Source organism: Indicator indicator, chromosome 16 (assembly GCF_027791375.1).
Source record: "Indicator indicator isolate 239-I01 chromosome 16, UM_Iind_1.1, whole genome shotgun sequence".
In the NCBI taxonomy this organism is placed as follows: domain Eukaryota; kingdom Metazoa; phylum Chordata; class Aves; order Piciformes; family Indicatoridae; genus Indicator; species Indicator indicator.
In genome coordinates, this window is record NC_072025.1 from 18,047,728 (window position 1) to 18,069,929 (window position 22,202).

At 43.0% G+C, this 22,202-nt stretch overlaps 1 protein-coding gene across 1 annotated transcript in view; it reads right to left on the reverse strand.

The window, feature by feature from the left end:
* The window catches only part of ZFAND6 (zinc finger AN1-type containing 6), a 36,814-nt gene extending 17,149 nt beyond the window's left edge, over window positions 1-19,665 (reverse strand). Inside the window, exon 1 of the mRNA XM_054387934.1 lies at window positions 19,587-19,665. The gene's annotated coding sequence lies outside the window, so the exon portion shown is untranslated. The remainder of the gene's footprint in view (window positions 1-19,586) is intronic.
* Window positions 19,666-22,202: the final 2,537 nt, after the last annotated feature.

Genomic DNA, 22,202 nt, shown 5'->3' on the forward strand with positions numbered 1-22,202 from the left:
TCTGCCTGTCCCCACCCCAAACTGTGTTTAGGCACTGTTCCTAGGGCATCCTGTTACACTGAATGCAGAATTGATTCATCTTAAAGAAGAAAAAACAAACAACAAAAAACACCCAACCAAAATGAAGGCACAACAACAACAAACCACCCAAACTACACTATTTTAAGCATGTTCCCTGCTCCGTGGTAGAGTTGTACAACCAGTTGTATGAGCACTAATGAGAAGGAACCATACTAGAGGGAAGGGCAAGAGCCTTAAACAAGGCCCTTCAATGCAACCCCAGAACATCCATTTCATTGAAGTTTCTAGAATAAACAGTCTTTTTGTATTAGTTAAGATTTGCTAAGCTTAAGCTGAAATTCTCTCTGATAATTTTCTTTTTTAAAGTATTTCTTGCCCTTAGCAGAATGGTGGCACACAGCTCTCTAGGCTAAGTCCTTCATTTCCTACAGATCTGGTGCTTAAAGTCTACCCATTCCTGTTAATCCTGCCATACACAGACAACTTCATGCAGCTGTAAGGCCTGTTTACCACTGCTATAGGTCCTGCCATTTCCCCCCCCCACACACACACCAGAACACATCCTCAGAGCAAGTTATTCTCTGTACCAAGCAAAAAAAAAAAACCACAATAAATCACATAGAGGACATTCCCAATTATAAAATGCATTGGGCTGAAGCTGTAGAAACACTAAAGCAGGGCACAGTTTTTGGACATCAGATTCTCTAAGAATAGAGCTGCCTCTTCCAATCCTCTGCAGAGCAAATGAGATACTTGTGTACATCCCCTCCCTACAGAGCAGGCCTTGCAACACTGCTTTGTTTTTTTTTCTTTCCCTCCTCCTTTTCCTTTTAATTAAAATGTTTATATGCTACTAGTTTCAAATAACTGATTCCCTAGCTTTACAGGATTCAAATGTTAATCAGTAAGATCAGAGAGTGCAGTGTTTAGCAGGATTAAACACACAAGGTTTAGGAATAATCTCTCCCCCTGCACCCCAACAAAAAAAAAAAAAATCCTCACAGAAGCCAGCCTTCTCTTCATCTGTCTGCCCCAAAGGAAAAGCCTCTTCAATTCTAGTTGTCCTCACTCTTCACACAGTGGTAGGGGAAGTGAGCAGATCCTCACATCCCCTCGCACAGCTGAAGCAGTCTTGTGTTCTGCAAACACTCCTGCAATTTGTGACTGCTATGGGAAAGATCCCTCCCAATGCTAATGCTGAAACACAAGAGACTGCCCAAAGTTCTGCTTCAGCTGCAGCACCAAACCAGATGCACTTTGAACCACAGCAATGCCAGTTTTGAACATGCTTCTCAAAGAGAAAGCAGAGCATTTAGGGTAAGCTATGCTCTTCACTAACAAAAGATCAATGCACTGACAGATTTCAGTTGGCACTCACCTCACAGGATCAATCTAACTTTTAACAAGTGATTAAAATATTCCCTCCTCCATTCTAATCATGTTCCATAACGAAGCTGTTCAGCACTGATTTAAGCAGCACCAGTTCTAATGGTCATTTTCCCTTTGTGTTAGTGAAGCAAGGAAGAAACTGCAGAGATGATCATTTGTGCTGCTTAAAAAACACAAAGCTTTGTCCCAGGAACTAATAAAAGCATGCTATGAAGTTATGTAGATAATACACTTCATTTCAGAGCATGCACTGGTCTGGATATCTGATACCACCTGTATCAGCACAAGAAAAGGCATTTCGGTACAAAAAACAACAAACAAAGTGCATTCCTCTACAGGCCTATCAAAACAAATGGCAAATCAAGGTGGAAAAGCAGAGCTCTGCTAAGTCTAGCTGCAGAAGTTCCCAAAGCACTGGCTGTGTTTGAGCACAACCACTGCACAAGCTGCAGGGACATAGCTGCTCAGGTGTGCTGATGCAAGCAGGACACTCCTCAGGGTGTAAAGCACCAGACTCACAAATTAATAGCAAGTTACAGAAGGGTCCTGTTTTCTTTTTACTCTACTGCTCTCTCCAAAAAGGCCCCAATTTACATTCACTGAGCAGTCATTTGTAGCTGCTTTAAGGCATGACCATGTTCCAGTGACTTGCTAGGGAGCCAAGAACTGGCAGACTTGAATAGGGGCCTCAGTCATTACAGCTGAGCCCAGCTCACTGGTTGCACTCAGACATGTCATTTCATCTCCAGCTCACCCTGGCTAAAACACTACAGCTGCTTCAGATTTGCCAGCAGAGCTACATATGTAGTTACACTCTGACCCAGTTTCAGCAGAAGGCTTTGAGTTAGAAGTAGTGAATATGGTTAAGGACCAACTATGCAGGCAGATCTGTAAGGGCAGTGACCTTTTTGTTCCTCTAGCAGCAGAACACACAGCTGCTGCATTTTTCAAAACACAGGAGTTATCCAACTTCCTCAGCACCAAGAGAATCCATGCATTTTAAAGCTTCCCATTCACTCCAGCAGGCCTCTAGCTTTCTTCCTGCTCACAGCTAAATGCAGTTTTAAGTTTGTTTGAACTACTGAAGTAGAGTTTATAACAACTTAATATCAAAACCAAACGATTCAAATTGGTGACCAAAGACTTAGATAAGATGTTCTCTCAACTCACTTGACAAGCCATCCAACATCTACTTGTGTTCCTGTCTATTCCTGTTGAACAGCTTTTTATTTTTGTTTCATGCATAGACATATTTCAGGCGAAACCCAAGCACTTCAGACTCTCCTAACAGAAATCTTACCAAAACCAGAAGTTACAGAAGTCTTCACTTCTAAGTGGTCAGCAAGTTTAAATCCTTCAGTACAACAATTAAGATGTAAGACCCTGAAGAAAGCTACAGTGTAAATCCCAGATTTAAAGTGTCAAAAAGCCTGTGAAAGAATCACACAGGTGGGAAAAGCAGCCACAGGTGCAAGAGAAAACACAGCCTCAGAAGAGGCAGATGGACAGAGTTCAGGTCCTAGGAAGGAGCATTAGCAACTTTCCTAACTAATCTGAGCCAGAATATTGTAGTTTCATTATGACATCATTGCCCAGGAACACTTGGTATAGACAATGCCTCTAGTGTTCCAGTGCTTACATTGCTAACTACAGCTGTCTGCTCTTGTGCTCAAGGTTACCCAAGGAACAAGAGAACATTTCACTACAGCCTCTTCACTCTTACTAGGCAAGAACAAAGACGCTTAGATTCTATCCTGGTATCAAGAAGATCACTGATAATTAGGATTCAGCTTTCTATGCTTGTCTGCATACACTATTAATAGATGTCACTTTGAAACTGTAATTACTACTCATGGCCAAGCTCAACCTTACTAGAACCAAAGATTAACTGCTGCAAAACAGGGTACCTTCAGAAACTCTCATTCGCCTCATGCAAACACACATTACTCGCAGTGAACACTTCAAGTCTACAAACAAACCCAGAAGTATAAACAAGTTTTTCTTGCTTCTTTCTTTTGCTTCTATTTCCAAACTTCAATATAGTCACCATATTAAATAAAGGGGCAGTTCCACAAATAAAACCTCTCTGCTGAAGATGAATCCTAAACAAAGCAAATGCAGAGCAAAGGTAACAGGTACGTTTTATTAATAGGAGGAGCCACATTTTGTTTACATGAGATTTCAAAGAGGCAGAAAAACAGACAAAAGGAGTTTGACAGATGTGTTGGAAATCCAGAGAGCTGCTACACACACAGAGCTGGGCATTCAGCAGGTGAGGTTTCTGGCAGGAATGGCCACTACTTCATGCAGGAGCATCTGCAAACTGCTGTGGCACCTAAGAGACTAAAGGCAGTACTCTCTATACAGCCTTCAAGAACTTTCCTTCTATTTATCATGTACTTCAATTTGAGCCTAAAGCAACAAAACACAACTCCAGATGCCAAGGATTATCATCTGCAGTATGTACATCTGGACTTAGTTGTTCAAGACTACAACTGCAGTATCACCAGAATTAGGCTCTTGCACATGACAGTACCCAAACTTTGTGAAATTCAAAGGAACAATTTCTTTTCCTCCAAGAGCCTCTTATTTATTTCATACTCCCCTAACAGCAGGGGACTTGCAGGCAACCCCAGGTAATCCAAGAAGCTCCAAGCCCAGAGAAGCACAGGCATGCTTTCAGAAAGAGCACCCCCAGCATGTTCTAAGTTGGTCTCTTCAGTGACGACGATCAGAAAAATCTAAGCTGACAAAGCTGCCTTTTGCAGAGGTCAACCTGAATGCCAGAAAAAAAAAAACACCACAAAACCAAACCCACACACACCACAAAAGTCACTTCTTGGGTTCAAGGGAAAAAACACAGCAAATAACCCTTGGAGCTTGACATGCTTATTTACAGCAAGACACAAGAGCGACTTTCAGTAGAGATAACTTGTTAAACATTAAAAGCACAGAGATCACCCCAGTGACTACAGCTGCTCTGGACACAGGCACCTCAAGTGAATTACAGACCAAGGAAAGCAAACAGGAGAGAAGAGCATGCTGCATGTTTTGGGAAGCTGTTCTTGCACTGCTGTCTCTGGGAGAGCCATAGGAGAGAAGTCCAAGAGGTGTATCTGAGCAATGCTGAGAGGACACTGGCCAGCTGCCCCACTGCTCACATGCTGTCCTACCCAAGGCACTGTATACACAAGTCAGAGGGGAGACCAAAGTGTTTTTCTCTCCAAATATGAGGTTGTACTTACTCAATTCAACATACCCACATCACCTGAGATTTAAGGCTGGAGGCAGACAAGATCAGCAGGTCTGTGTTTGGCTGTCTCTACAATAAGACTGCCATGGGAATTTTACATGAAGTTACACTTGTGATGGAACACACAACTAGTAAAAGAGCAAACTTTGAGGGAGTGCCTCTGCTCAAGATGAGCAGAGAAGGTTACACAGGTTAGAAAACCCCAAACCACCTCAGCATTTGCTTGGCACCACTCACTGTGTCAGCTCCCACAAACCAGCTTCCACCAAGTGTAGCTGAATCAGTGTCAAGCTGTGCTAGCCGCAGATACTGCTTCAGGAGCCCTTTTGTCTCCTCTGGAGTTTGTGTTAGCTCACAGCTGTACTTTGGCATCAAGGTACCTAAACCAAAGGCTGCAGGAACCCTCAAGCTGGTCCTCATATTTGTACACAGCCCTGTAAATTGAGGGTTTGCTTGAAATCTGTCAGATTACAGGAATGTCTTCTTTTAAAGCGCTCTGTAAAAGAAAGTCTCCCTGAAACAGACAAGACAAGGCAATGTTCTTCAATACGAGATGCTAAAGAAAGAAGTCAGACATTTCTGAAACCAGAGGTTAGAATCAGAAGATTCTAAAATTCTCATCATTAAGACACCAGACCAAAGCTTAAGGGATGCAGAAGCAGGGCATCTCCATAAACTATCACAGAAGCACAGCATGTCAGGGAATGGACCTCCAGAGATCATCTTTCATGCTCTATCTTTCAAACAGGTTTTGCTTTGCAAACTGACAAAAAATAATCTGCAAGAAGGACTCAAACACTTCCAAGACTCCTCATGTAATTAGTGAAAGAATAAATGTAGAATCAGTAATGGCTTCCTTTGAGCTCTAGTGAATAAGTAATCTTCTCTCAATACAGCAGAAGTTTCACTTATTTTAAGCATATCAAACCCAGAAGAGATAAAAGCCTCTTTAACACGAGCTCCCAAAATAGACAGCTTCTTGTTACCAAAACACCTGTTGCTGAGAACTGACAGCAAGCACAAAACACTTTAGAATTTGTTTTTGTAAACAGCACTACCCAGAATTTTAATCAGCTCATAATGCTACAGTTCTACACAGGCCTAATGCTAAGGGAGGTCCTACTCTAATATCAGGGTTCCTAGCTGTTAATAACTAAAACCACCACCACCATCATCATCACTTCTGGCTAGGGCATCTTGAGTACAAGTTAACTTTCAAGAGTGCTGATTACCATGCATGTGGTGCTCTATTTAGAATTATGCACCAGGTCTAATTTAAGTATTCAAAATTATACAATACCCTCACTGTGGTTTGATGGGGAATTCAACCTAAAGCCTGACAAAACAGAGGGTATTTAAGGACAAGTTTTCAGCAGCATAAGCATGATGTTCCCTGTGGCAAAGCTGCATTCCTCATCTTTTGCAATGTACTTAAATTTAGCCAAGAAACTCCAAGGTGCTACTTTGTTTTAACCCCAATGCTATTCTGGGGGGTTTTGTTGTTGGGTTGGATTTCTTTTTTCCCCCCCCCCCCCTTAAATATTATTTCAGTCACTGGGGAAGCCGGGTTACATGATCCTGAGCACGTTACTAGATGGCTAAATACTAAAAGCTATGACATGGCACAAAGCATCAGAAGATTTTGTACAGTTGATCATCAACCACCATGCTGGACAAGTGACATTTATATCCATCCCTTTAATAGTATTTCACTGAAGATATGAATACACCAACTGGTCACACTGTGAAGTTTTGCATCTTTCCTTAGTTTCCTTGCAACTGCAACTTTACCCTTCATGAAATACTGCAACATGTAAATGTCTAAGTGCAGCAATATACACAATCCAGTAAATATTTACGTGCAACCAACACAATGGCTTCATGATACAGCTATGTTAAGAGTTTGAGATGCTTCTGGCAGTGTTGCTGGACAAGGAACTGATCTACCTTAAGGATTTCATACTTTAAAAGCCTGGATTGGTTCTCCTTTGGAGCAAGTCCAGAGGAGGGCCACAAAGATGATCCAAGGGCTGCAGCACCTATGTTATGAGAATAAGCTGAGAGAGCTGGAGTTGTTCAGCCTGGAGAAGAGAAGACTCCACGGGCACCTTAGAGCTGCCTTCTAGTACCTGAAAGGATCCTACAGGAAGGCTGCAGAGGGACTTGTCATGAGGGTGTCTAGAGACAGGACAAGGGAGAATGGTATGAAGCTGAGGGAGAGCAGGGTTAGACTGAATCTGTGGAAGAAGTTCAGTAGGAGGGTGATGAGACTCTGGAATAGGCTGCCCAGGGAGGCTGTGGTTGCCTCCTGCCTGGGGGTGTTGAAAGCCAGGCTGGATGAGGCCTTGAGCAGCTGAGTCTAGTTGAGAGATGTCCTTGCCTAGGGTGGGGAGGCTGGAGCAGATGATCTCTGAGGTCCCTTCCAACATTCTGTGATTCCATGACTGTGTCTGGTTTGTGGTTCAGTTCTACAGCTCTGTGCCAGAACAGTCAAGGTTAACAAGAGGAAGGTGAACCAACCTAGCAAATATCAGAGCTGAACTTTAAGGTACAGGCTCACTCAGAACATAAACCAAAGCAAACCACACGAATGACTAATAAGACAGCAGGAAAATTAAGTAAGAGTTGCCTTGTGCCAGCCCTAAGTATCCAAGAAAGAGTCAGATTAATAGGTGAGGGGCTAAGGAGCGATTAGAAATTAGCAGTGAGAGACAACTCTCCTTTCTGACAGCTTCCAAAACTACACTCCTTGCTCTGATGGACAGGGGGTCATTACACTGCTTAGGAAAAGCTTTAGAACCATTGGGAAGAAAACCCCCAAAGCTGAGTGAGGACAACTGGCATTTTTTTTCCCCCCCACTGCCATCACAGAACAGAACATTGTGGGGGGAGGAGGGTGTTATACTTCTTTCCTGAGCCCATAACAGTACAGACTGCACATATTTCAGCTTCTCAACTGAGAAGAAAGCCAAAGCCAACAGTTTGAGTAGAAGTCTGTATTACAAACACTGTGCTTTAATCACCAGGGCATCCTATTTACCAACTAACACTATAGGTACAACCCTGCCAACAGCCTTTCTGATAACCAGGTTTACTAGGAGTTTTTTTTCAGACAAGATTCGGCTATATGAGCCTGCATTTCTAGTACAACATCTCCCCCACTGACTGTCCACAACACTTAGATCAGCAAGTTGAGAGCACAATAGCCTAAAAATAGCATGGCTGGATGCCACTGTCTCCCCATTTATTATGATGGTACCTTTGTACAGAGTTCTTTCTACAATTCCACATAGAAAAATACTGCCATAAATGGCTCTAAGGGAGGAACTTGTATTCAAAAGGGCCAAGCTGTTTAGTGTCATGGGATTCCCCCTTTTCCCTTAAGCCACATAAACAGAAGTTTGCATTCTTAGAAACATTTTGAACAGTAACTCGAAGTACATCTGACTTGTCATTTTATCCTCTTGCCATAGTGATTGCTTTCTGCTGGAGAACAGATCAACACATGACAGGGTAACAGCACTTTCTACAGAAAGACAAATTCATCATATGAAGTAGACAAACACAGAAAATGCAAGCCAGAGCTCTCCTAAGTTATTTTGCTTGGTATATTAAAGCCTGTATTGCACTTTAAAATGGATGAAGAGGGAACAAAATCTGCTCACAAGATACTGAACCTCAACTGTCAGTAAGGTGTGGCTTTCTGTCAGGACACTCATTCCCCTCCATTCACAAACACTGCCCAGTGAGACTTCCAGCAGGAAACAATGGAAAAAGAACACAATATATTCCCTTTTATTATGGTGTAAGGTCAGCAACAAGACACCAGACAGACCAATGCCTTTCAGCTTGGCCTAGAGATACATTTGCACAGCTTCAGCACTAGGCTAATTCTACAAGAACCACATCCTTGCTGTGGCTTGAAAACCAAAAGCCCAGTGCCTTAACACTGTCCCTCAGAAACCTCGTCTCACTCCTTTTGTGAAGCTAAAATCCCCACACTGCTCTTTAAGAACATTTGTATCCCTTACAGGACCACAAAACACATCTGGCCAGAAGAGACCTCCAAGCTCATCCAGTCCAACCCTTTACCCAGTGCTGCAGGGTCAACAATAAACCATGTCCTTAAGCATAAGCTCCACAAGCTGCTTGAACATCCCCAGGGATGGTGACTCCAGCACTACCCTGGGCAGAATATTCCAATGCTTTTAGGACCCTTTCAGTGAAGGAGTATTTCCTAACATCCAGCCTGAACCTCCCCCAGTGCAGCTTGGAACCATTTCCTCTAGTCCTGTTGCCTGTCATCAAGAAGAGGACACCCCTCCTGATTCCAACCTCCTTTCAGGGAGCTGTAGAGAGCAATGAGATCTCCCCTCAGCCTCCTTTTCTCCAGGCTGAACAATCCCAGTGATTACTAAAAAAAAAAAAAAAAAAAATCACTAATTTTAACCTCCACCCCTGGGGTTCAAAACAAGACTTCCCCATTTTAACAACTAGCTTGATGCTGCCTAATCAAACCCCTCACATTTGGCTCTGTCTGCGCCCCTCTAAGTTCACCAGACAGAGCTACCAGGCCATACAGAGAAGTTTCAATACATTCTTCATCTCAGGGCCTTGACAGTCTGAGAAACTAAGGTGTCAGAACTGCAGCAAGGACAAAGGTACTCTTCAACAGAGCAGACTGATATTTCAAGCATTCTGATCATGCAGTGGGGGATCTGAGGGAGAAGATAAAAGGCTAAGTGGGTAGCAACTAATCAGGGATTTATATACAGAATGACTAGGTATAAACTTAAGCACATGGGTCACAGGCACGTTATGATTTTGCAGAACAAGCAGCTAATTCATGCAGTAAGAGACCACAGGTAACAGTCAAAAAGTTTCACAGACACCAAGATAGAAAAAATCAAATGCAGAAAGGCAGCACAATCAACTGAGTGCCCAGAGTGTGAAATTGGATTTTTTTTGTTGTTGATTTCAAGAAAAAATTGCAGCCAACCAATTACTCCACTGCTATACGTGGGAGACTTAAATCTCAATCAAAGCACTAAGTCAAGTTTGACTAGACTTGTTAAGAAAGGAAAAAAGTAATACACAGCTGCCAGGCCAGTCCACAACAAATCAAACACTGCTTGATGTCAGCCCCAGTCTCAGCCCCTGTCACACTCACCTGACAATTTGTTTGTTATGTAACTAATAATACACTTACCTTGCTCTATTGTTACTAAAGCTCTCTTCTTCCTCTCTCAAGATACTTTACACAAACCCCATGAAAATACACTGATGTTTGAAACAACCCTATTGAGCAATTCAAACATCTCTTCCCTGAAATGTGCTCAGGTAACCCTCCCATATTGCCACAATGATTTTTTTTTTTTTCTGTTTTGCAAGTTAGTAATTAAATGTTTTTAGTATCATAAACCACCACATTAATTATTTTCTAGTTACTTCTCACCAGGACAGTAACACTGGTTTGATAAATAATCCTAATACTTAAAGGCCTTTATTCAAGGACTTAACATCAATAGTCAACAATACTTCAGATTAGCATGATTTTTTGGATAGCAGAATAGCAATTTGGAAAACTCTCCCATATCAGCAACAAAAGCCACCTTGCAAGCTTCTTACCCAATTCTGAAGGAGCTAGGCATGAAGAACAACCTCCAAATGTTTTAGCTTAACACTCACAACACAGCCACTACCTTGATAATGATGCAGGTTTCAATACAGGGTCATTCTGCTACACGGCAACATCACAGTGCATTAAGGCTTAGTTCTATATATGATTTTAGAAAAACATCTTAAATTCACACGCTTCTTTGCAGCCTCTTACCTGCCCTGCCACCCCATCCTCAAAACCCAGCATGATCAACAACTCATTAAACACTTTCTTCTGCCAATCTAAGCCCAGAGTTACCTATTTGCATAAAAAGGCACGAGTAAACACAATTTAAGTCCAAAACCCTACTTCTTTTGCCTGCAGAATCAGTGGTTCCCTCTTGCCTCTCACCTCCAAATAGAATTTAAAAGCTTAAGTGGCAAATACCTGCCTTCCCCATGCAGTACTCTGCTTTCACCAGCTCAGTTATACTCAACAGTACACCCATGTAAACTGTCAGGCCTCCTGCCTGGTTCAAGCTAGTGGTGAAAAACTTCACACATCCAATACAAAACACTTAAAGCAACTGCAAGAACCTAACTCCTGCCTTCGAAAATACTAGTCAGCTCCCACTCCAGTTTGTTTTATTAAGCTTATATTTGTTTCCCTAATGCTTCACACAGATAAAAATGCATTAGCCCCATTAAGTCACAGGACACAGGTGCAGTGTCACCCTCAACCCTGGGCCAGTCAAACTGTTCAGGTGGTTGCTGGGGCCTGCCAAGTCAGCCACACCGTTTACAGTTCAGCTCTCTAGCTACAGGATTATAACCTCTCAGACTGACAAATACTGTATCCTGAAGGTTAAGGTCCTGTGATACAAACACATCTTGACAGGGCTGAGTGGCTGAGCAGGGGTGGTCTGCAGCATGGAGACATTTTTGGCTTCTGCAAGACTGCTGAACCATTCAGGGAAAAGCTTGCATTTAATGAAACTGCTGCTTATAAAGGAGCTATTTTTGGGAAATGCTCAAATGCAAGTGTTCATTTGTCTAAGAAATACTCAAAAGATCGTCTTAAGTTGATCTAAAGGGAACAGAAGATGGATCAAGTTAGGATTTAACTCAGTTTATCTCTTAATGCATAATTTAATAGCAAAAAAAGTTATTTTCAAATTAAAACCCTTTGGTTTCTGTCAATAACTGGAAAAAACACAAATTGATGGAGGAGAAATTATTTCTGCACTGTCAAAGCTTTGTTTTTGCTAATCTCTATTTAGCTCAAAAGCCCTATAAACACAGTTGGAAGAAGGGATCTGTTAAAAATATATCACCCCACCCCTTCAATTAAGGGCTGAGAAGCTTATGACACATCTGAGACATCCAACAAGTAGAGAAGGGTTTAATGTTCTTGATATTTCTAAAGGTAAAAAAGGAGGTTTAAAACCCCCAAACATTTCACACCTTTTAAATGGATTTTAAAGCAAGAATGGATCCAAGCTGTTGTTATTCCTTTGTAGGTCATGTGTAATTAACTGCTTATTTTCACAGAACCTTATTACACTGTAAACATCACTGGTCTGATCATCTGCCCCACCCAGGCTCAGCTCCACACCACAGGAGGCCAACTATCTCGGTGAGGAGTCCTTGTATCTTCCTGAGAGGGCTGCCCTTCCAGAACCAATCTTCCCTTGCAGCAGCACTGCTGTCGTGACGGAGCAGCTCCTGAGCTCAGCCCTTCACCATGTCCGGCCTAGATACTGCAAGCAAGCTGGTTAACAGGCTTAGCTCCACCTCTGCAGCTATGGGCAGATGACCCTTTTTGGATCTAGCTGAAACTCTCTTCGATGACACTGTTCCTCTCCTCGACTCCCTTCTGCCTTGGGCACACAGCAATTAGCAGAAATGATCGCTAACCACTTGCTAAATAGGGGGAGGAAGAGGAGAGGTGAGAGCCAGTTGGGTTGGTTGGAGCCACTAATTCAAACCAATTTAAGCTGGCCAAGAGGCCTTTGCCTCCAGTGCCCACACGACCCACTCTGCTGCAAGAGGCCCCTGTGCAGAGCAGAGGGCACTCAAGCAGCAGGGATGTGAAGCCCACGTCACTGTTTGCAGGGTGAACGTCTGCCCTCCCTAAGACTCCACACATGTTTGACAGAGATCATCCCACGGGAGCAGTGCAGCTTTCTCTAAGCAGTATTAAACAGAGCCAGAGCGAGAGGTCACCATCCCAGCACGTGGTAGGCCACTCACTGCATGGCACTGGGCGGTGCCACCTGCAATGGGTGAGCTGCACAACACAGATCCCCTTGGACTCTTTACAGGACAGATACAGTTGAGCCCTGCTTTTGCACCCAGGTCTCCAAGCATTTGGAAGGGTATCTTCTTCCCAGCAGAGATGTATATTATTGAGCCCTGCTTTTGCACCCAGGTCTCCAAGCATTTGGAAGGGTATCTTCTTCCCAGCAGAGATGTATATTATTGAGCCCTGCTTTTGCACCCAGGTCTCCAAGCGTTTGGAAGGGTATCTTCCCAGCAGAGATGTATATTATTGAGCCCTGCTTTTGCACCCAGGTCTCCAAGCATTTGGAAGGGTATCTTCTTCCCAGCAGAGATGTATATTATTGAGCCCTGCTTTTGCACCCAGGTCTCCAAGCATTTGGAAGGGTATCTTCTTCCCAGCAGAGATGTATATTCCATCTTGGCACCGGCAGCAGACACATAAATCCCACAGCACACAACACGTTCACAGTGTTTAAGATGTGCAGATGGAGCATGTGCAGGAGCAGGGTTTATGAACAAGAAGAGCTGCAACAACCAATCGTCATGCAGGGACACAATGGGTCCTGCCAGCCACGGCTTCAAATGCAGGCAAGAAACATTTGCTGTAGCCTGAATGCAGAAGTTGTACAGCTGTGCCAGCAAAGTGGTGTGTTTATCCTTCAGGGCAGATTTGCTTTCTACAAACAGCCTGCGTTAGAAGCATATACATGTGGCAAGAGAGTTGAGCATTTCACTTGTGTGGAATAAATCAGGGAAATTGGTCCCAGGTAATACATCTTTCCTACACTGGGGTGCATAGGGGATCTGCAAAGAATGGCTACTCAGTCATCAAGTAATATGAACCAAGTTACCTCACACATTTAGCTTTTACTTCCTGCTCTAAGCAAAGAACAGCTTCTGGCTAAATGCAGTGTTTAATAGCACATAAACACTTAGTTTCCTTTTGTTTAATCAATTCTAATAGTCATAAGCTTATAGAAATCATAGGAAACTACACTACTCTTCTTGCCCTCACCTCAGACATCTGATCTAGTCACTCAGTCTGGGCCTTGCATCACTTTTAAGTTCAGAAATGAATCAAACCCCAGATATTTAAATACTTACATATCCCAGTCTTAAGTATCTTCCCCTGATACATGAGATCTGGCACATGTCTCAGCTAAAAGACCATATACAGTCACCACTCAATCTAAAGTAGTATTTCCAGGCTTTAAATACAATCTAGAACATTTTAAATGCAATAAACAAAAAAAGACAGCAAGAGTGAATTAGTAATTCAGACCTACAAGCCACTGGAGCATGGCAAGTTGCCAGAGAGTCAAGACATTGACACATATAAAAGTAATCCATACTCATTTGGGGAAAAAACAAATGGCTCAATGTAGAGCTGCAAGAATGAGGTACACTAATAATCACACTTGTTTACATTCAGTGAACATCTAAGCAATTGCCTTCGACTGTCGTTTAGAAGATTGTTGCTCAATTTTCACATCCATTCTTCTATCATCTCGACTAATCACACAAAACCCATCAAACTCCTCAGATTCAACAAGTATTAGGTCCATGAGCACATCTTGCCAATTGCCAGGAACAGCTGTGTATAGACAGAAGTGTTTTGATAAAAAATAAGAAATATTTACAGGAAGTAAGAAAAATATATTCATCATTCTGAAAGCATTGTTCTGTAGGTGGCCTCACCTAACATACTGGTCAGAAAGGAGGACAATTCAAAGAAAGTCTTGATTTTCATTAGAAATCCCCCCTCTGCTTCCTGACTCACCACTTCCTGCTCTCCCACCCCCTCTCACCCTATCCCATGGCATCCATGGCAAATCAGACTTTTCCTGTCCCTGGAGGTCTTTCAGATGCAGAAAGTCTCACAAAAAATACCCTATATAATAAACCTGGTAGAGAAACCTCCAAGAAAAGACCAGCTATCATGGGTCAGTAGAGGATTCCAAAGAGATTGTGACCCATCCCATAGGAAAAAAAAAAAAAAAAAAAAAAAAAAAATCACTCCCCCACCCCATCTCCCTTTTTTTTTTTTGGGCTGGACAGGTAGCAGCTGCAACACAGGGCAATAATACTTAATCTTCCTGCCTGTGTTTGTAATCAGAGCTGACAGACCCAGATAATCAGCAAAAAATGATTTAAAAAGAAGAGAAAAATTGCAGTGTTGTACAGAATTTTTACCTATCTTTGTTCTAAGTGCTAAAGAGCTGTGAGACATTCATCTCATCAAGAACAAATATACAGACAACAGCACAGCAGCCTTCAGTGATACAACAAAAGACAATTTAAGACAAATGACTTAGAGCAAATGCTATCACTGAATAATCCCATAGCAGCTGTCATAATTAGTTAGCTCAAATCTCATCAGCAGCAGAGAAGTTAGAGTTAAAATCGAGCTCTCTTCCTGTAACATTGTGTAACTCCAAAACAGCAGCATTATCCTTACTATTTTAGAATTAACATTTCTCCATAAGATAAGGTGGAACAGCTCGATCCTTTCACACAAAAAAACCCAGTGCAAGCCAACAGATGACAAAAGAAACTCGGTCAAGTTTGAACCTCTCAGCACCTTATTTCCTGTCTAAAGAGCCCTTTTGTTCTGCTTCCCTGCATAAATGTTAATATTCTGCCATCATTAGAAAACGGAACAATGACAAAATGCCCCACGCACATGAACTTCACCGCCCCAGGGGGCAAAATAACGCCACACGACGCGATTAGAACCGGAAAATTCCTACCAACAAAATCTCCACAATTTTCTGTTTGCTTCACCCCAGATTAACTTCACTTGAAGCTGTGCTTCGGTGCAACCTAGCCTGGAAGAGGAGCCCCGCCTCCCCCATCCCTATTGGCCGAGGCAAAGGAGCCCCGCCCCGACAACCGGGCTCCGGCTCCCGATTGGCTGAGTGGCGTATCCATTATTTAAAGAACTTTTCCTTGCTAGCAGGTTAGGCTGGGCGGTTAGAAAACCCTGGGCAAGCTGCTTCTTAAAGGGACAGGACCCCGCGAAAAACTACAGCCTTGGGCGCCGCGTCGCCCCGGGCGAGCTCCCGCGGATGCCCCCGGCGAGCGACAGCGGATGACCAGATCCCAGGGCCTCTCCGCGCCTCCCGCCCAGCCTCCCGGCAGCGCCGTCCCCGTGGGGCACCCAGCCTTGCCCAGCACCCTGACCTCAAGCCAGGGGAGCTGGGGGTGAAGAAGCGGAGAGCACCCGAGGGGGCTGGAAACGGTTCTCTCGCTGCAATGACACAAATTGCCGCTTGCTCCACTTACGGGGTAACACTGGATGCGGGTTCTGAGCCCACCCACTCTTTAGGAGCCGCTGGAGTTACCCCGGGAAGCAGGGCACACTACCGAAATTAGCAACCCCGGCTGTAACTACCTTGGGCTGGTAGTTCCAAAGAGTCTTGCACCAGTGTGAAGCATGAGTCAGCAGAAGAGGAGCTCCGCAGGAAGTGACTCTCGATCTCACAAGGTACCATGGCTCCTGCCAAAAACTTTTTGTGCTTATTCAGGCTTCACTTGGCTGAACCAATTTGCAAGATCCCGTCCAAGTTCTGACAACCAACAGCATTTCTCACAGCACAGCCTCCCCTTAACAGCAGGCAAAACCCGATCGTTTGGATTGAGTGGGTTTTTTCCTCACTGTAAACACTGATACAGTTCCCTACCCATCTCTCAAGTGGAAAGCCTCGATCACGCAAGAGCAAAAACAAAACAGTACTGAAGTATTTCACAAATGCAGATCTGACGCCTCTTTCAGAAAAAAAACAATCAACAACAAAAAAAAGAACCAATCACATTTGCCCCATTCCAAACAAGGCACCACAGGGAAGAGCCAGAGCATAGCCCGTGTTCCCTCTGGCACCCACAAAGTATCACAGGGTTACACAACGCTTACCTAGCTAGCAAGGGTGCCTTAATGAAAACATTTTCTACTGTTTAGTGCAAAATAGCTACAGATGTTAAACTAGAGGAAGATACAGCACATGCCAGTGTAAGCACATTGGGGTTGGTTTTGCACTGTGCTGGTGCAAGGAGGGGAAAAAAAAAGTGCTCCACTTCCCTGGTCTTTACATGCCTCCTCCAGCCAGCCCAGGTGCAGCCTGCCTTCCCTTACTTTACCTATACCCAAAAGGGGGATATTCTAACTTTCCTAATACAGACTAATCAAGTCCAAGACACTTCAGCACACTGCTTTACTGCTAACACCACCACCCAACATCAGGAAAATACCAACAGCCAAGTACTCCCTTGAGCTGTGATACATACACCAAAAGAGCATAAATGCCATTCCTAAAGGGGTTTTTCTTTAATTCCTCTCAAACAGTCACATGGCACATTTTGTGCTACCTTCTTTTTCAGAGCAATTTATCAACCACAAATCCAAACAGGACTGAACAGTTCCAAGTTATTTAGCATGAAACACTACAAAATCAGAATCAACTCTATTTATATAACTCCCTGTATAGAACCCAAAATATAATCTGAAACAAACAAACCTTAATCCCTGAATCTAAATTCAGCAGCCTGTAAAGCAGGTCCCCTGAGTATAAACTGGGAGGCCATACTTACATGACACATTTTTGAGCAAACATCATCTAAGAAATCAATAGTAAGAACATGGTTCATGCAAATAAAACATACTAGTAATTTGTCCTCCAAATATCTCAGCTACCAGTCTTGGAAGGCTTCCTTTTAGGGCACATTAACTTTCAGCCCATAAAAACAGCAGCAGAAGTCACAAATCTAACCAACCAAACAGCCACCCTAAAGTCAGTGTTTGGGTATTTTAAAGAGGGGAGTTAAAAACAAAACCAACCAAACCAGAAGTAAACCCACACCCAAACAACAAACAAAAACAAACACATTACCCCAAACGCTCCAGCTCTCTATGCCACCACACACTTCTGGCCACCTCACAACTGCAAATGAAGTAACTTTTATCATCAGACATCCCACACTTTAGCTCATGCTTCTGTTACACAGACAGCCAACACCTTATCACAAGAAGGGAGAAGTTTAATCCCTTTTTCTCTCCACCTTTGCAGTCTCCACCAGTCATGCAGTCTGGTTGATTTTGGTGCTCATCAGACCCTTCCACCTGCCTCTTCACTGATCTGGCAAAAGTTTGGCCAGCTTCTGATAAGCATGAGCATGGCTTACCCAGAGCACAGGGGAAGCAGATTTTCCTCCACTCAGCACCAACTTCCTAGATTCGCTTACTTCATCTTGTTTTAAAAAACAAAACCAAAACCAACCAAAACAGACACAAAACAACCCACAACAAAACTACTATCCCTCCCCAAACCACTGAACACAAAACTCTCATACTAAGAATGCCCCAAAAATAATTTGCTATCCTCACACAAGATCCCTCTTGCCCCTGCAAAAAAAAAAAAAAAAAGTGGAGTGGGGTATCCATATGAGGTACTCACAGCTGATCCCATCTCACTGGACTAGGAATCATAGATACCTAGATGTTGGGAATTCAGGCATAAAAAAAATTGCTGTTCAAGTTCTTATCCCATGCTGAAGAAGACCCAGTGAAAGCAGATGTTACAAAGCCTTATTTGTAAGCTCAGGTCCTGCACAAGCCACCTACTCTCCCTATAAACATACACAGACTGGAGAAAAATGCAGATGTACTCTGTTAAGGACCAGGCTCAAGTTATGCTTTTGCTACTCTTACAGTATCTATAGCACTGCAGAAAAAAAGCTAAACCAGCAGAGCACAGCTGCAAGCACATTAAGCAGGGAAGCTTTGACAGCACTGTAAAAAAGATTCGGTTTGTTGCCACCAAACTTTCCACTGAGGACAGTACCAAGAGAAAGCACCTGACTCTCTCTGGACTATTGTAATCACAGCCTAGCTAAAGGGCCATTTGTTCTGTAATCTTACACATCCAGAAGACAGCAAGTTTGGAGGACTTGACAGCTCAAGAGATCAAGAACAGAGCCTTTCGTCTTTAAGTCAGCAGTTCAAGCAGAGACCAGAATAGTAGTGATCAAAAGCTACATGTGATGGCTGTTGGGGGATTAGATGAAGAGATGGTTACTTGCTGTCCAGTTCCCAAAAGACCAGCATGAAGCACAAGAGCTTTCTTCACAGTTTTGCACCTGTTTTTCACTCCTGAACACATTACACCTCCTGTATTCTCTACATGTTAATAAGTAGTAAAACAACTGAACTGCGGCGTACACATTCTGAACTTGTATTGTGTGAACTTTACCCTCTGGTTGTCACTGATGTCAGTACTACAGCATGGGCTGAATTTTATAGCTATTCTTTTAAACAATTACAGCTCTGACTTTTAGCTTTTTTATTATTAGACACAACTTTTCAAATCATATTTAGCTTCCCATCCCTTTCATCACACCCTCAGATGCTGCAATCCTGTTTAGAAACAATAGCTCCCATAAACTTGCTGCATTAAGATAGTTCTGGAAATAAATCAAGCCATTTTTAAAAGCACATTAGTATAGGAATTTCAGAGCTTTGGCATTTGAGAAGTTACTTTAAGACATTAGCAATTTTTTTTGTCAAATCTAAACAACAAACTTTGAGAGCTGTGTCTGTATAAGGACAGGGGGCAAAATTTCCCTGTATGATGAAAGAAACATTCCTTTTCATATCCTCATACATCCATCAATACCTCTGTGTATTCTCTCCAAAATCAGCTAGCAATAGCTCATTTCCAACCTGACTTCAGTCCTGTAAGTCTGCAAAAGCACTTGGGAGTTTCCAGGTTGGATAGGCAAGATGAAAACAAGTTCAGAGTTTATGTTGACTGATGTTTCTGGGGCACAGGTTCATCATCCTGCTACTAACACCATGACTAGCCACAATCTTCTACACAGCCCCAGCAACACCAAGAACCACGAACTCTCTAGCAGATTGCTTCTTGAGAATGAAGTTGTGGATGAAAAGCCAAGATCCTAAAAATCTTCTCTCCTGAGGAGTAATGAAGGAGGCCCTCACAGAGATTTTTTTTTTTTTGCTACTCCAGGAGTCCAGAGAACAACATACCAGACTGATGAGATTTCAGCAATCTTGAAGAACTTTGGAGATTCCTCTTGCTGCTTTCAATCCAAGCTGTACTGCAATAATCAAACCTGCAAACAACAAAGAGGTGCTTGTGGTCAGCACTAGGTCCTCAGAGGAGAAGATTGGTTAGCTGTCTGAACAGCTGCACTAGACACAAGCACCTCCCCACAAAGTTTCAGCAGCTAGCTCAAACCACCCAAAGCTTAACTACCCTGAGAGCTTAAAGTTCATCCACATGCTAAATTCCAACTGCTTCCCTCTATACAGAGAATAAGGCTACAAAGCTACACATCCATAACAGGTCTCAACCATTCAGCAGTGCCACGTTGGTTTCTTTCGGGTATTTTGTTGTTAATTTTTTTTTGTGGTGCTTTTTAGTTTGGTTGTTTACTAATTATTGTTACTATTGTTATTTCATCTGTTTGTTTTGGGGTTTGTTTTGCTGGGGGGTTGTTTGTTTGTTTGCATTAGGACATGGAATTACATAGAGGTGCACCACTGAGGCCTCCAGTGATAGATCACCACTTACTTCAGTCAGAGTCCTTGAGAAAGGCTCCAGATATTTTAAAAGACTTTTCCTTGACATCAGGAATCTCTTGAGTGGGAAAAAAAATATATATGCTATAGTATCCATTGAATACCTGGAAGCACACTTGGAACATGCTGAAACCTGTAACACTCTTTGTGGCTTAAATCAAGTGTTTGGAATGCAAGGCATAGCCCACTCAGTATTTATTAAAATATAATTAAAATAAAGAAATAGCTGCATAGCTATTAGCTGCCAAGAAAACGGAAGAAGTTTCTATACTTCAAATTCTCTCAGAAATCAGACTGATTAATATAGCTGTTACAAAAGGCCACTCTTTCACAGCATCAGGGATTACCTTTATCTGTAACCATAGCAACTTTTCAGTAGTTTGTTAATGCTACTCTCCTCCTGATAACTTGCTACTATCTCTTTCAAGCTATTTGTATAGGGTTTTGATGTGCCATCCGAGACCACAAAGTAGCAAGAAGGTGAAATGTAAACTTCTTTTTCTTAAATCACACTCTTAGAAGTATAGCACATAGCATACAATCTTGTTCATGTTTGCAATAAATTTGCAATTAGTTGACAAGTTTATTTTAATGTTGTTATTTTAATGTGATTCATAGTTTTGTAAGACAAAAAGTATTTTAAGAGGTATCCTGTGAACCACACACAGGACATAGTTTCTTCAGTAATGAAGAATTTCTTCACCTCTATCTGGAAAGTAGTAAACCCAGAGCTATGTCACTCATGCAACAGACATTGACATCCAGTATCATAAAGAAGAAAAATCCTCCCCCAAAACACTTATTTTGGCCTGACAGATTGGAAGAGAGTCAGTCCCCTTGTTCTAGGTTAGGTGTGGGCATCTCAGCACTAGGTAAATCAGGCAGAATTCAAAGAGCAAAATCTATAAGACAGGAAAGAGACTAAGGAAGAAATTGTCAAATTTGCTTCCTCAATTGCTGAGTTACCATCATCCATAGTTCAGAAAAGGATTAGCACTCTGTGAAAGAAATTATTTAAGCTGACATCAGACAAACAAAACCGTTTGCTTGGAAGCAAGAGGAGGAAGAGCATAGTTTCTTCTGTAATTTCCCCCCTAAAGTTCAAAGGGCAGCTTACCAAAGCTGCACCCTTCTCTCCTCAGTGTACACAGTCTGGCACAATCAAGGTGCCAGCATAGATCCTTAGAAGAATGAAAGAAACTCAGCATGCTCTTTAGTCCCCATAACTCTTATGCAATGACACCTATTATAGGACAAGCCTGGACAAACAGCCAGGGAATGGGCTTCAGAACACAACGGTGCACTTCAAGTCAGTGGAGAAGTAACCACCTTCGGTTTTTCTAAATGTCTCCACATTACATCAACACATTTGGTAGAAGCGTCTGTATTTTGTTGTTGTTGCCGTTGTTATCAGCAGTAAAATAATTAGTGGGTTTTTTTTTTTCCTTTGTTTTGGGCTTTTTTTAAAAGATCCCCCATCCTAATAATCTGTGGAAACAGAGTGGATGTTTGCACCCCTTTGTTATCTCTCCAAGGCTTTCTGGAGAGCCTAGAAAGGAGGCAAGTTTGGTTCAATTTCGCAGGGCTCCTCAGTGTGTTCACTGAGGAGTGTGCCACACGAGGAGCAGCCACAAGAACTTTCTTTACAGCAGAACTCAAAAAGATGACAGAGCATGTTGATTTAAACCCTTAGTTTAATTGGCAGGGTGCCACAACACAAACTGCACGTTGTTTCCTGAATACTCCTGACCCCAAACCAGCCACCCCCGCTGCACTGAACTTATCCGAGGAGCAGACCCGCACGCTGACTGCGGTAGCCACCAACAGCCCCGGCGCCGAAGAAGGCCCCGGCGCCGAGCCGGAACAGCGGGAAACCCTCCCATTTCCAGGACACCGCCGCCAGTTCAAGTCCAGCCCCTCAGAGCAGCTGGAGACCCGCCGGCCGGGGAGGCCGACCTCGCCGAACCGCCAGCTTTCCCCCCGACCTACCCCAGCTAAACTAAAATAACTCCGAAGGAGGTAGAAAGGGGGAGCGGAGACGGGGGCCAGGCGCCCGCCCGG